General features: G+C 42.4%; 1 protein-coding gene across 1 annotated transcript in view; it reads left to right on the top strand.

Annotated features, from left to right (window-relative positions):
- The window catches only part of FUT10 (fucosyltransferase 10), a 317556-nt gene extending 302256 nt beyond the window's left edge, over nucleotides 1–15300 (top strand). Inside the window, exons 10-11 of the transcript XR_007514954.1 lie at nucleotides 13348–13570; nucleotides 13928–15300. The gene's annotated coding sequence lies outside the window, so the exon portion shown is untranslated. The remainder of the gene's footprint in view (nucleotides 1–13347; nucleotides 13571–13927) is intronic.
- The last annotated feature ends 307 nt before the right edge of the window (nucleotides 15301–15607 follow it).

Raw genomic sequence — 15607 nt, forward strand, 5'->3', positions numbered from 1 at the left:
TTCTGTGAGCATCCACAACAATCTCTCCCGTCTCTGAGATCCTCTTGCACACAATACCAACTTTGTTCATATTCTTGTGTTCTTCTTTGTGTAAGTCTTGTCCCCCTGAGTTAAACAAACAAACAAACAAAAAAACAGTTGCTGTTGGGTCAACTCTAACTCATGGTGACCCCAAGTGTGTCAGAGTAGAACTGTGCCCCATAGTGTTTTCAATGACTGATTTTTTGGAAGTAGATCACCAGGTTTTTTGCCTCTGGATGGACTAGAAACTTCAACCTTCCAGTTAGCAGGCAAGCATGTTAACTGTTTGCACCACTGGGGCTCCTTAAACCTGGGACAGTTCCCCAGCCTCTAGCACACATGCAAAGGAGAGAAAATCCGAATCTGATCAGCTCACAATTGCTGTTATTTCTTGCTGCCACTTGCCTTTACAGTTGAAGACAAGTTATGCCAGTTTGACGGGCATTTGTTCACTGCAGCTGGGATGCCCTTAAGGGTCTAGTTCCCAGCTCATCAATAGTGGGGACCCACATCAGGTTTCCAGTTCTCATTTCCACACTCAGCATTTTTTTTCTTAAGATATTGCTGGCTCCCGGTGGCTAGGTCTGGAGAGTGTTTTGTATTAGCCACTCATGATGCAGAAATCAGCTCTTCTATAGGAACCTCCAAGAAGCCATTTTTTTTTTTTCAGCCTTTGTGTCCAGCCTAGGTACCTCCTGTCCTTTTGGATACTTCCCCTTTGGGAGGCATTCTTTTTTTTTTTTTTTTGTAAATTAGTATATTTCCTCTGCAAAAGCCAGATTTTCATGCCATGGTGTATTTTAAGGTCTATATATTTCTGGTGACAGCAAGCTTCCTTATTATCCCCAACTTCCTGGCAAGTAATGCCTATTAACCCTACATTTACACAGCTAAGAAGGTGTATGTGAGTGTCATAGATTGAATTGTGTCCCCCCAAAATGTGTGTCAGTTGGCTAGTCCATGATTCCCAGCATTGTGTGATTGTCCACCATTTTGGGATCTGATGTGATTTTTCATATGTGTTGTAAATCCTACCTCTATGATGTTAATGAAGTGAGATTAGCGGTAATTATGTTAATGAGGCAGGACTCAATCTAAGAGATTAGGTTGTGTCTTGACTCAATCATTTCTGAGATATAAAAGAGAGAAGTGAGCAGAGAAATATAGGGACTTCATACCACCAAGAAAGAAGCACTGGGGGCATAGTGCATCCTTCGGACCTGGGGTCCCTGTGCTGAGAAGTTCCTTGTCTGGGAAGATTGATTGCAAAGACCTTCTGCCAGAGCTGACAGAGAGAAAAAGCCTTCCCCTGGAGTTGGCAACCTGAATTTGGACTTCTAGCAACCCAGACAGTAAGGGAATAAGTTTCTTTTTGTTAAAGCCATCCACTTGTGGTATTTCTGTTATAGCAGCACTGGCTAACTAAGACAGAATTCTGTTATAGCAGCACTAGATAATCAGGACAGTGTGTTTGGGGGAGGAGCAGTGAATCACAAAAGTGACCTAAGCAGAACAAAAGAGATTTCCCTCAGGGAAACCTAGTTTCAACCTTATATAAAGGGAAGGCTAACTTCATTTTAGATGCCTGCACCTAAAATTATTCAGTTTGCCTCTCCCTCAAAACAAAGTCCATTCTTTATCCTCCTCTGACCTGCTCTATGCCACATCACCAGGGCATCCTTGCCCAGTGCTTCCCATTAGTTTGGGTTTCAGGAGAGTGTGCCTTCAGGAGACTGAATATTCCTTCAGTGGCTCAATCCTCTGTGGCAGTAGGACTTGCCAGACACTCCTTTTCCACTCTTCCGACTCCCCAGGCCCTGGTTCCCCATAGTTTCTGAGGCTCAAGATGGTAACAGATTCCTGCTGTTGCTGGTCCCTGAGCACCTCAACATCCCTTGATGGGTTCCCTAACTCTGTTTCTTCATTAAAATCTCTTTGGTTGGACTATTTTTAATGTGTCACGCATCTGCTGCAAGGACCGTTGTTGACACAATACCCTCTACAAGCACCCCCCATCAATAGCTGCTTCAACAGGGATCTGGTTAGGTCTGTATCTCCCCTGGCACCAAGCATGGTGACCAACCACAACAAAATCATCTGCTACCCTTGATTAAGAAAGCTACTGAGTAGCCAGACTCATTTCTTCTGTGTGAATGCAGAGTTCCTGTTGAAAAACTATACCGTCTGACATAAACTCTGCCAGCACTCATATTCTGATCATTACATTCTGGGCTTGACCTTTCACCCTGCTGCATTCCCAACTAGCAGTGAAAGATTGAGACCACATTATGGGATTCACCAACGGTGCTGGCCCAGTGAATAGACTCAACAGCCTGTCTGAAATCCAAGCAAATATCTCTGCCATCTTCCAACTCTACAATTCTACGACATGGTGGCTGTTGTCATTTCTTATAAATATTCTTGTTTACCTCTGTCCAAGAAGACGACTCTGACAGGAGTTGTTCCGATGACCGATACTTCAACTCAGCTGGGTTCAGGGTAATTTGAAGACGATTTGTTTGCAGCGTATTGTTTAACAAGCACAATGTTTTGTTCTCAGAACCAGAAGAACCACTAGTCATCTACTAGGATGAAAGAGACAAACTCTAACCAGATGCCTTAGCAGACATTCCCTCTTTGCTGCTTATGGGAGGCCTCAGCTATTCTTGTTTTAATTATTGTTTTCTCCATACTTCATGTCCCTGAAAAAAAAAAATTTTTTCCCCCCAACATATTTCCAAGTAATTTTAGCTGGGTGTTTTCCCTGCCAATCTTAAAATCAGAGTTCCTACTTTTTTGCTTCTGAATGATTCTTCCCCATGGAAAAAAGGAGAGAAAAGATCTTGGGATGTCTTTCCTTCACGATGTAGTCTGTGTCTTGCAGAAGGCATATTTTGATTCTAACGTAAGGCTGCAAGGTCCAGAAGGACCAACACTCGCAAATTTGAAACAAACATTTGCAAAGCAGAAGTCCAGCACCAGTCCTGTCGCACATGCATAAAACAAATTATCCAATGGGAGCAGCACATAAATCACTTAATACAGAGTGCCAGAAAATTCCTTCCAGAATCTAAAACCCAAACATGTTGACGCTCCAAATTCTTACTTAGAAATTCTGAAGGGAAAATGAACTGTGAATGGCTATGGAGAAAGTGCAAGCAATTCATCTACCTGATGGGACCACCTGCTAATCAACGTTCACACAGTATTCTGTATCCAGCTATGAATCGAAATTCTTGAGCTAAGTTTATGGCTTAAGAAGCCAAAGATTTCTGTCATCATCGTCAGTGTTATATACCAGTGCCTGAGCCAGATTCCGCATGAGTTGCTATGTTTCTTAAAGGATGTTGCTTTACATGGCTTGTGTCTGATTTGGGGGAGGGGCATAGTCTGGTTCCAGACACACAGGTTAGTGGATAATGAAGTAAATCACAGTCATAGAAAGGAAAGGCCTTTGAGGGCCAGTGTTTAAGTTTCTTAACCCATTGCACACCCATGGAAAAAAGAACCCCACTCTGATCAGAAATGTCTAAGGGAAGGTGCTGCCACACATTTCTCAAGAAATTCTTTCTTATACTAGAAAGTATTGTCTGCAAAACTTTTCTACAAAACATTTATTGAGATGGACAGGAAATAATTCTCATAGCAAAATGTCTGCCCTCCCATGTGTAGGCAGTAAGTGGGATGAAAAATGAAGTGCCTCTAAAAATCGAAAGAAGAGAAATAAATCTTCCTCGAGGGTTCAGCTATAAAATCAATGCCCTGAAGTAGATTACAAAAACAAAACCAAACAAAACCTGTTGCCATCGAGTCTATTCCAACTCATAGCAACCCTATTGGACATAGTAGAACTGCCCCACAGGGTTTCCAAGGAGCAGCAGGTGGATTCAAACTACTGACCTTTTGGCTAGCAGCTAAGCTCTTAGCCATTGCTCCACCAGGGCTCTACAAAGTCTTACACTAAACCACAAGACTTGATTAACTATATTTACATATTTAAATAAAGTAGGGATAAGATAAAAATTTATAAGCTTCCTTCTCCTCTGCTGTTCTCTCTCCTTTCTCTGCCTTTCTCCATTTTCCTCTCTCTTGGTCTCTTTTTCTTCCCTTATCTGGTTAACTACAGAATCCCCTGTGGGAAGTGAAGAACATAACCGGGAGAAACTGAGAGAAACGAAGTTGAACTGCATAAGAAAAAGTGTGGTGGTACCCTGTGAACTAAAATTCAAAATGAGAAAGGCAGTCTGCTGTGTGATGAAGAGAATACAAAAGATACAAACTAGCGTAGGCTGGGATTTTGAACAGGAAAAAAGAAGGTTATGAAGCTCAACATGGGTGAAAAAGCTAAGAGGATTTTCAGAAATCTGTTGTGGTGCTCCCCTCGAGAGAACCCTGAATCCGTGTCCACATTCTGCTTTGTGACTCTGGAAGCCATAGCTGTATCTCATTGGGATGTGCCACTGTGTTGAGGTGGGCCCTATGGCAGGAGGAAATAAGATCCATTTGATCCAATATGATCATGCTATATAAAGTATTAATATGTAGAGGATTTTTCAGCAATAGAGACACAATAACAAATGTGCAAGAAGCAAGTATTGGCAGCGTCCATTCAAGCACGGCCCAAAAGAAAAACCACCTGGCCAGTGGAGCTTAATATTGTGGCAAGACAATTCCACGGCTTTTGATTTTTTAGAACTGCTAACTACTTTTTAATATCTCCCAAGGAAGTCTACCTATTCTGCTCACTAAACAAACTTGCCACTCTAGGGGAGAATGTAAGAGGCCCTAGTGGCCCAGTGGTTAAGTGGTCAGCTGCTAATGGAAAGGCTAGCGATTTGAACATACCAGCCACTCCATGGGAGAAAGGTGTGGCAGACTGTTGCTGTAAAGATTTACAGCCTTGGAAACACTAAGGGACAGTTCTATTCTGTCCTATAGGGTTGCTATGAGCCAGAATCAACTTGACAGCAATGAGTTTGGTTTTTGGTTTCGGGGAGAATGTACTAGCTGTGTTGACAAAAATATCCTCGTCCAGGGTTTGGCAAACTTTCTCTGTAAATATTTTAGCTTTGCAAGCCGTAGCATCTCTGTTCCAACTACACAGCTCTGCAGCTGTGATGTGAAAGCAGCTATAGGCAATATGTAAACTAAAGGGCGTGGCTGGGTTCTAGTGCAATTGATTTACAAACACAGTTGCTAGATGGATTTAGCCCCTGGGTCATATTTAGCTGACCTTGGCACAATATGTATTTTTTGCATTTTAAATAAAATTTGGAATTTCTCTTCTGTATGTAAATCCCTGTTTGTTTGGTTAACTTGCAGTTGTCCTTGAGAAACAGTTTCATTTTCAGCGTGCTGACGGATTCAAGTCTCTAAGTATGTAAGGCTGAGGATCAGATCTTAGATCACGGTTACTTAACAAACAGTACCAGCTCATAAAACCTCGTGTCAGCAGCCTCCTGGTGTCTCCTCTCCCCCAAAAGATAGGATCTCATGTAGAATTTCATTTAAGGTTTTTTTTTTTTTCTCTATGTGGAGTGGGCTCTCAAAGGTCATTGAGATGCACTAGTTTTACAGAGGGCGGAAGCAAGTCTCAGAAATGTAAAGTGATTTGTTTAAAATTGGAAGCTAGGATGAGCACCCAGGTTTCCTGACCACTAGACTACCAGCTGCTCTACTGCTTCACCATCTGCGATCTACTTATATGATTTGCTGATTTGGGGTTTGCTGCTCAATAATCACAAAAGTTTGAGACCTGGGACTCCAGTCCTAACACAGCTGTTAAACGTAGTGTTGATGAGTAAGCAGATGGTTTGGCACAAAGGAACCCAGAGCACCAAAGGCTCATAGGATCCCTTATTATAGCCTGTGTAATGCTTTTTTTTAATGCCTTTTAAGGGAGCCCTGTTGGGGCATTGGTTAAATGCTCAGCTGTTAACTGAGAGGTTGGCAGTAGTTTGAACCCACCGGGCTCTCTGAAGCAGAAAGATGTGGCAGTCTACTTCTACAGCCTAGAAAACTCTGGGGCCGTTCTGCTCTGTCCTATAGGGTCACTATGAGTTAGAATCAACTCGACATTGACTTTTTTTTTTTTAATGTCTTTTAAAAACTTTAATGCGATTATGGGTTTTTTTATCTATGTAGTTATCTAAAACAGCCTTGGACCTGTTTATACTTTGACTTTTAGAACTAGTTCAAGTAACACATTCAACAAGCTTCACTTCTTTCTAGATAAGAAGCCCTTCCTTAATTTACACCTTATTTTTATTAAAACTGATGGTTAAAAAAATTTTGGCTACAACATATCCAGCAGAGTCTAATCTCTAAAATCTGTAGAATACTTCAACACCTCAATAACAAAAAGACAAATAATCCAATGGAAAAACAGGCAGAGTATATGCACGGACTTCACCAAAGAAGACGTTCAGGCAGCTAACAGACACATGAGGAAATGTTTGCAATCATTAGCCATTAGAGAAATGCAACTCAAAGCTACAGTGAGATACCACCTCACCCTGACATTACTGGCACTAATTAGAAAAAACAAACAGAAAATAACAAATGTTGGAGAGGTTGTGGGGAGATTGGAATTCTTACACACTGCTGGCGGGAATGTAAAATGTACAACCACTGTGGAAAACGATATGGTGGCTCCTTAAAAAGCTAGATACAGAAATACCATATGATCCAACAACCCCACTCCTGGGAATTAATATATCCTAGAGAAATGGAAATGGGTTTTTTTTTTTTTTTAGAGAAATGGGTTTTTGTGTGTGTGTGTGTGTGTGTTTTTAGAGAAATGGGAGCCATCACACAAAAAGACATATGCACACCTGTATTCATTGCAGCATTATTCACAATAGCAAAAAAGATGGAAACAAACTAAGTGCCCAACAACAGATGAATGGATAAACAAATTTTGGTTCACACCTACAATGCAATACTACTTGACAATAAGCAACAATGAATCCAAGAAGCATCTCACAACATGGATGAATCTGGAAGGCATTATGCGAGTGAAATAAGTCAATCACACAAGGACAAGTATTGTATGAGACCACTATTACAAAATCTCAGGAAAAGGTTACATGCAAAAGAAAATAATCTTTGATGGTTGCAAGGGAGAGGAGGACTTGAGAGGGAAAATCACTAACTAGATAGTAGACAAGTGTTAACTTCGGTGAAGGGAAAGACAACACATACTAGAGGGGAAGTCAGTACAACCTGACCAAGGCAAAGCCATAGAAGCTTCCTGTTGTTGTTATTGTTAGGTGCCATCGAGTCAGTTCTGACTCATAGTGACCCTATGCACAACAGAACGAAACACTGCCCGGTCCTGCACCATCCTTACAATCATTGTTATGCTTGTACTCATTGTTGCAGCCACTGTGTCAATCCACCTCGTTGAGGGTCTTCCTCTTTTCCGCTGACCCTGTACTCTGCCAAGCATGATGTCCTTCTCCAGGGACTGATCCCTCCTGACAATGTGTCCAAAGTATGTAAGACGCAGTCTTGCCTTCCTTGCTTCTAAGGAGCATTCTGGTTGTGCTTCTTCTAAGACAGATTTGTTCGTTCTTTTGGCAGTCCATGATATATTCAATATTCTTCGCCAACACCACAATTCAAAGGCATCAGCTCTTCTTTGGTCTTCCTTATTCATTGTCCAGCTTTCACATGCATATGATGTGATTGAAAATACCATGGCTTGGGTCAGGTGCACCTTAGTCTTCAGGGTGACATCTTTGTTCTTCAACACTTTGAAGAGGTCCTTTGCAGCAGATTTACCCAATGCAATGCCTCTTTTGATTTCTTGACTGCTGCTTCCATGGCCGTTGATTGTGGATCCAAGCAAAATGAAATCCTTGACAACTTCAATCTTTTCTCTGTTTATCATGATGTTGCTCATTGGTCCAGTTGTGAGGATTTTTGTTTCCTTTATGTTGAGGTGTAATCCATACTGAAGGCTGTGGTCTTTGATCTTCATTAGTAAGTGCTTCAAGTCCTCTTCACTTTCAGCAAGCAAGGTTTTGTCATCTGCATAACACAGGTTGTTAATGAGTCTTCCTCCAATCTTGATGCCCCGTTCTTCTTCATATAGTCCAGCTTCTCATGTTATTTGTTCAGCATACAGATTAAATAGGTATGGTGAAAGAATACAACCCTGATGTACACCATTCCTGACTTTAAACCAATCAATATCCCCTTGTTCTGTCTGAACAACTGCCTCTTGATCTATATAAAGGTTCCTCATGAGCACAATTAAGTGTTCTGGAATTCCCATTCTTCGCAGTGTTATCCATAGTTTGTTATGATCCACACAGTTAAATGCCTTTGCATGATCAATAAAACACAGGTAAACATCCTTCTGGTATTCTCTGCTTTCAGCCAGTATCCATCTGACATCAGCAATGATATCCCTGGTTCCACATCCTCTTCTGAAACCGGCCTGAATTTCTGGCAGTTTCCTGTCGATATACTGCTGCAGCCGTTTTTGAATGATCTTCAGCAGCATTTTGCTTGCGTGTGATATTGTTGTATAATTTCCACATTCGGTTGGATCACCTTTCTTGGGAATAGGCATAAATATGGATCTCTTCCAATCAGTTGGCCAGGAGGCTGTCTTCCATATTTCTTGGCATAGATGAGTGAACACCTCCACCACTGCATCTATTTGTTGAAACATCTCAATTGATATTCTGCCAATTCCTGGCGCCTTGTTTTTCGCCAATGCCTTCAGAGCAGCTTGGACTTCTTCCTTCAGTACCATCGGTTCCTGATCATATGCCACGTCTTGAAATGGTTGAATATCGACTAATTCTTTTTGGTACAATGACTCTGTGTATTCCTTCCATCTTCTTTTGATGCTTCCTGCATCATTTAATATTTTCCCCATGGAATCCTTCACTATTGCAACTCGAGGCTTGAATTTTTTCTTCAGCTCTTTCAGCTTGAGAGATGCTGAGCGTGTTCTTCCCTTTTGGTTTTCCATCTCCAGCTCTTTGCACGTGTCATTACAATACTTTGTCTTCTCGAGAGGCCCTTTGAAATCTTGTGTTCAGTTCTTTTATTTCATGAATTCTTTTGCTTTAGCTGCTCGACGCTCAAGAGCACGTTTCAGAGCCTCCTCTGACATCCACCCTGGTCTTTTCTTTCTTTCCTATCTTTTCAGTGACCTCTTGCTTTTTTCATGGATGTTGTCCTTGATGTCATTCCACAACTCATCTGGTCTTCAGTCACTAGTGTTCAATGCGTCAAATCTATTCTTGAGACGGTCTCTAAATTCAGGTGGGATATACTCAAGGTCATATTTTGGCTCTCGTGGACTTGCTCTGATTTTCTTCAGTTTCAGCTTGAACTTGCGTGGGAGCAATTGATGGTCTGTTCCACAGTCAGCCTCTGGCCTTGTTCTGACTGATGATATTGAAGTTTTCCATCATCTCTTTCCACAGATGTAGTCAATTTGATTTCTGTGTGTTCCATCTGGCGAGGTCCATGTGTATAGTCGCCGTTTATGTTGGTGAAAGAAGTTATATTCAATGAAGAAGTCGTTGGTCTTGCAAAATTCTATCATTCGATCTCAGGCATTGTGTCTATCACCAAGGCCATATTTTCCAACTTTTGCATTCCAATCGCCAGTAATTATCAATGCATCTCGATTGCATGTTCGATCAATTTCAGACTGTAGCAGCTGATAAAAATCTTCTATTTCTTCATCTTTGGCCCTAGTGGTTGGTGCATAAATTTGAATAATAGTCGTATTAACTGGTCTTCCTTGTAGGCATATGGATATTATCCTATCACTGACAGCGTTGTACTTCAGGATAGATCATAAAACGTTCTTTTTGATGATGAATGCAACACCATTCCTCTTTGAGTTGTCATTCCCAGCATAGTAGATAATATGATTGTCTGATTCAAAATGGCCAATATGAGTCCATTTCAGCTCACTGATGCCTAGGATATCAATGTTTATGCATTCCATTTCATTTTTGATGATTTCCAATTTTCCTAGATTCATACTTCATACATTCCAAGTTCTGATTATTAATGGATGTTTGCAGCTGTTTCTTCTCATTTTAAGTCATTCCACGTCAGCAAATGAAGGTCCCGAAAGCTTTACTCCATCCACATCATTAAGGCTGGCTCTACTTTGAGGAGGTAGCTCTTCCCCAGTCATCTTTTGAGTGCCTTCCAACCTGGGGGGCTCATCTTCCAGCACTATATCAAACAATGTTCTGCTGCTATTCATAAGGTTTTCACTGGCTAATGCTTTTCAGAAGTAGACTGCCGGGTCCTTCTTCCTAGTCTGTCTTAGTCTGGAAGCTCAGCTTAAACCTGGCCTCCATGGGTGACTCTGCTGGTATCTGAATACTGGTGGCATAGCTTCCAGCATCACAGCAACATGCAAGCCCCCACAGTATGACAAACTGACAGACACGTTGGGGAGAAGCTTCCTAGACACATCCAGAAATGTTGAGGGACCAAGTTACTGGGTCTGAAGGCTGGAGACCATGGTCTCATGGGACATCTAGTTCAATTGGCATAGCATAGTTTATAAAGAAAATGTTCTACATCGTCTACTTTAGTGAGTAGCATCTGGGATCTTAAAAGCTTGAGAGTGGCCATCTAAGATACTCCACTGGTCTCACCCCATCTGGAGCAAGGGAGAATAAAGAAAACCAAATACATAAAGGAAAGAATAATCCAAAAGACTATTGGACCAGATGAATCACAGCCTCCACCAGCCTGAGCCCAGAAGAGCTAAATGGTGTCCGGCTACAAACACCAACTGCTCTATCAGAGATCACAATAGGGGGTCTATGATGGATTGAATTGTGTCCCCCCAAAATATCTGTCAACTTGGTTAGGTCATGATTCCCAGTATTGTATGATTGTCTACCATTTTGTCATCTGATGTGATTTCCCCATGTGTTATAAATCCTATCACTATGATGTAACAAAATGGATTAAACCACTGCCGTTGAGTCCATTCTGACTCATAGCGACTCTCCTGGACAGAGTAGAACTGCCCCATAGGGTTTCCAAGGTGCACCTGGTGGATCCGAACTATCAACCTTTTGGTTAGCAGCGTAGCACTTAACTGCTATGCCACCAGGGTTTCCAATAAGATGGATTAGCAGTAGTTATATTGATGAGCTCTACAAGATTAAATAGTGTCTTAAGCCAATCTTTTTTGAGATATAAAAGAGAGAAAGGAGCAGAGAGACATTTCACACCACCAAGAAAGCAGTGCTGGGAGCAGAGCACATCCTTTGGACCTGAGGTTCCAGAGCTGAAATGCTCCCAGACCAAGGGAAGACTGATGCATCACAAGGACCTTCCTCCAGAGCTGACAGAGAGAGAAACCCTTCCTCTGGAGCTGGCGCCCTGAATTTGGACTTTTAGCCTATTAGACTGTGAGGGAATAAGTTTCTCTTTGTTAGGGCTATCTACTTGTGGTATTTCTGTTATAGCAGCACTAGATGACTAAGACAGGGTCCCAGGCAGAGCAAGAGAAAAACGTAGAGCAAAATTCAAATTCACAAAAAAATGACCAGACTTACTGGTCTGATGATGACTGAAGGACCCCCAAGACGATGGCCCCCTAACACCCTCCTAACTCACAACTGAAGCCACTCCGAAGTCCACCTTTCAGCCAAAGATTAGACAGGCCTATAAAAGAAACAACAGCACATGTGAGGAACGTGTTTCTTAGTTGAATCAAGTATAGGAGACCAAGTGGGCAACACCTGCCAAAAGCAAAGATGAGAAGACAGGAAGGGACAGGAAAACTGGATGAATGGACATGGAACCTGGGGTACAAAGGCAAAGGGGGAGAGTGCTGACACGTGAGGATTGCAACCAATGTCACAAAACAATTTGTGTATAAATTTTTGAATGAGAAACTAACTTACACTATAAATTTTCACCTAAAACACAATAAAATTGAAAACAAACAAATAAAAAAACTGATAATGACTCAAGTGAGAGGTACCCAAGATTAATTGTCACAGAACACTCTTAAAGGGAGAGCATTCTGAAAGCGTCTTTTGCAAAAACGGACTTTGAGTACTTTACATGGTACATTACTCTAAAGTAACACAATAGCATGGTGGTTTTCCAGTATTTTAGCCACCAAACTTTGCTAAAAATACTTACATGGGATCTTAGATAAAATTGGTAACAGATGAACTGGTCTACTTGAAGAGCATTTAATTATTCCCCATAGAATTTAGCACCATACCACACACTATATACTTGCCCTTTTTTTTTTTTTCTTTTTTTCTCTTCTTTGGCCTTCCCCACTAGAATGAAGGCAAGGACTTTGTTCATTCCCAAGTAGGGATTCAATAAATATTATTGAATAAATCTACTAATGTGTGAGAATCTGAAGCCAAGACTGGATTCAAGACTCACACCTTGATTCTCCTCCCCTCATCTTACCGCCATACTTGAGGACCCTCTGTGTAGTCCTTTGTGATCTGTGAAATGTGTTTTGAAAACCAATGGTATAAAACTTAACACACATAGTATCTCCTTGGGTTTTCTTAACAACCCTGTGAAGTAAGTAGGGTAGGTATTATTATTCCCATTTTGCAGATGAGAAAACAGAGCCTTAGAGAAGGTAATGTACTTGCCCGCAGTCCCACTGGTGGAAAATGCTTGGCTGCAGAGCTAAGACTCAACTCCAAATGCACCACACCAGTAGTTTCAAACTATTCAGACTGCAACTTACAGGAAGAAGTGAATTTTAAATTATGACCCAGAACACACACCCACACAATTGAATCAAAAATTTCACAAAAGAATACAGTTATTCATGTAGCACGCCACCATATCTCAATTCATTTAATTTTTAAAAATTGTGGTTACATTCCCGAAGACAACTCATAAGACTTGGAAGGGACTGGACAATGGGTTGGAGAGAGATGCTGATGAAGAGTGAGCTACTTGTATCAGGTGGACACTTGAGACTGTGTTGGCATCTCCTGTCTGGAGGGGAGATGGGAGGGTAGAGAGGGTTAGAAACTGCAAAATTGTCACGAAAGGAGAGACTAGAAGAAGGGAGCGGGCTGACTCATTAGGGGGAGAGTAAATGGGAGTATGTAGTAAAGTGTATATAAGCTTATATGTGACAGACTGACTTGACTTGTAAACTTTCACTTAAAGCACAATAAAAATTATTTAAAAAAAAATTGTGGTTACAACCACAGATTGAAAAATAGTGTATGGCATCAGCCATATTTTCTTGCATAATTTCACTTTTGCTGTCATCCTTTTTCTCCATTTTGAAAAAGAAATAACTATTGTCTGTTCCTCCTGTAGGGTTTTCCCTGTCTCCACTTGAAGTCCCCAGGCCTGGGGAGCAGGACAGTGGCTCCCTGCTGGGCTCAGAGGACAGGAGCAGTCACAGCAAGGTCTGAGAGGAAACAGACAGCTTTTATGGAGGCAAAGGGGGAGAGAAAATCCAATCTGAAAGTCTGTGCATATTGGGCAAGAAACTGTTAAGAGACCAGGACATGCACTGAGCTGCCAAGACCACCACAAGGTTCGTACAAAGATTAGACAGAGAACAGATGTGGAGTAACCAGAGTCCTTCAGAGTAAGATAGCGACGACATAAATTACCCTTGTCTAGGACCTGACAAAGGGAGCACGTGCTTTGGGAAGTCTTCAGAGAGAAGCCATTTTTTATTGACTCTCCAAGGTTATGCACCTTTATCCAACAGAAATGTTTAATTAGAGTCAGTTGTTTACAGGGAAGGGAAGCAAGCCCAGTGGGGGCTATCAGGGTGACTGCATAAAAAATAAACGAAAGAGCCTGCAGAACAGCTGAGGTTTCCTTGAGTTCTCTCAAGCTGATAAGATACCCTGCAATCCTTGAGATTACTTTTTTTTTTTTTCAGTTTTCCTGAAACTGGAGAAACAAAGAGGTGAAAATATTCCAGGCTCCTCTGAATGGGCAAATGAACTACCGATCCTCACAGTTTGTCCAGGTTTTGGTTATGGTTCTCCTGCAAAGTGGACTTGTCTGGTGGTGAAGCTGCTGGGGTCTCCCCGCCCCCCACTGGAGACAAGCTTCAATGAGCATTTACACAGCAGTGACAAATGACCATGTGGCAGAACTACAGGACCAGCCACCGAGGATGTGGGTTTGCCTTATCAGCAGATATTTATCCTTATGCTCTGAGGAGGGCCTGGCTCTACAGTTCTTAGGGGAGGTCCAGCTGCGGTGGGATTTGAACCAGAGATGGCTTTGTCAGGGTGGTGTCGCAGAAGAAGATACTGATAGGGTTCTGGGAATCCAAGGCCTCCAAGGAAGGCCTAATCCAATATCTCTGAGAATCAGAAACCAGGGCAGGAGCTGAGCCTGGTGGGTAGCTGCTAGAGTTTGGATCAAATTCCCCTGAGCATCTGTGGAATGCCTGCCTGGTCACCTGGGAGAAGAACAAAGGAGATTGGCAAGGGGAGATTGCAAAAGGAAGACTGCTCTGATTGAGGGGTCTTGGCTGCTAACTGAAACGTCGGTGGTTCGAATCTACCAGCCGCTCCACAGGAGAAAGATATGGCCGTCTGCTTCCGTAAAGATTACAGCCTTGGAAACCCTATGGGGTAGTTATATTCTGTCCGATAGTGTTGCTAGGAGTTGAATTGACTCCACAGCAGTGGGTTTTATGGAGGCTTCCATGAGTTTCTGGCTGAAGGTGCTGGGTTTCCATGGCTGGGAACTGGTCTGGTAGACCTGGCTCCCAGAGTCAGGTTTGCTCTGCTGCTCGGCAGCTCTTTTCTGTAAACCAAAAAGCCAAACCCATTGCCAGTTGAGTTGATTCCAACTCATGGTAACCTTGTGTGTGTGTCAGAGTAGAACTGCTCCATAAGGTTTTCAATGGCTGTGGCTTTGGGAAGTAGATTGCCAGGCCTTTCATCTGTGGTGCTGCAGGGTGGATCCAAACTGCCAATCTTTTGGTTAGTAGCCAAGCTCAAACTGTTTGCACCACACAGGTCTTGCTAGCCTTTCAAGGAGAATGGAAAATCAGCTCAGGGCAGCCAAGAGAGAGAAGAAAAACCGAGGCTCTCTCCCCTCTCAGGTAAAAGAGCATGTTGGAAAGCCATCAGAGTTTCTGTTTCCTCTTCTTGTTCTCAGGGCCAGCTTCAAACATGGGTGGTGGAGGAGCCTGAGCCCTGGTTGTTGAAACAAGACCCCAGCCTAAAATATCCCTTTCAAAATGCTGCCTGCAATTTGAGTTAAACAGTGCTACAGAAAGAAAGGAAGGAAGGAAGAAAGAGAGGGAGGGAGGGAGGGAGGGAGGGAGGGAGGGAGGGAGGGAGGGAGGGAGGGAGGGAGGAAGGGAGGGAGGAAGGGAGGAAGGGAGGAAGGGAGGAAGGGAGGAAGGAAGGAAGGAAGGAAGGAAGGAAGGAAGGAAGGAAGGAAGGAAGGAAGGAAGGAAGGAAGGAAGGAAGGAAGGAAGGAAGGAAGGAAGGAAGGAAGGAAGGAAGGAAGGGAGTGAGGAAGGAAGGAAAGAAGGAAGGAAATCAATCAATCAGCCCTCCAGGAAGACTGAGAACATTTTAATTGTTCACACCTT

Source organism: Elephas maximus, chromosome 22 (assembly GCF_024166365.1).
Source record: "Elephas maximus indicus isolate mEleMax1 chromosome 22, mEleMax1 primary haplotype, whole genome shotgun sequence".
NCBI lineage: Eukaryota > Metazoa > Chordata > Mammalia > Proboscidea > Elephantidae > Elephas > Elephas maximus.